The sequence below is a fragment of the Penaeus monodon genome, chromosome 32 (genome assembly GCF_015228065.2).
Source record: "Penaeus monodon isolate SGIC_2016 chromosome 32, NSTDA_Pmon_1, whole genome shotgun sequence".
NCBI classification, from domain to species: domain Eukaryota; kingdom Metazoa; phylum Arthropoda; class Malacostraca; order Decapoda; family Penaeidae; genus Penaeus; species Penaeus monodon.
In genome coordinates, this window is record NC_051417.1 from 35,710,358 (window position 1) to 35,710,679 (window position 322).

Sequence of the window (322 nt, forward strand, 5' to 3'; positions counted from 1 at the left end):
AGAATCCCTCGACTGCATCATCTCGTTCCTTTGTTTTCATTTGCTTGTGTAATCTGCCTGCAAACCCATTTATCAATATGATCCCTTTAGTCTACGCATCCCTAACTCCTTCACGGCTCGTTTCTCGCTTTTACATTCTAAGGACGAAACTTTGGCCGAAATTCTTTTTTTTTTTTTAACTACGGGAGGTCTTGTTTTGCTGATAATAAAATGAAATGTATTAACTGCAGCTGTGTTTTCTCGGAGATGAAGAACATGACGCGATGGTGTCACGTCTGCGTCGCGGTAACCTCTTTACCTTTGTCATTTCGCAGCTTGGTTG

General features: G+C 41.6%; 1 protein-coding gene across 1 annotated transcript in view; it reads left to right on the forward strand.

The window, feature by feature from the left end:
- LOC119593849 overlaps positions 1-322 on the forward strand; it is a gene marked incomplete in the record, with an annotated part of 160,221 nt that overhangs the window by 102,343 nt on the left and 57,556 nt on the right.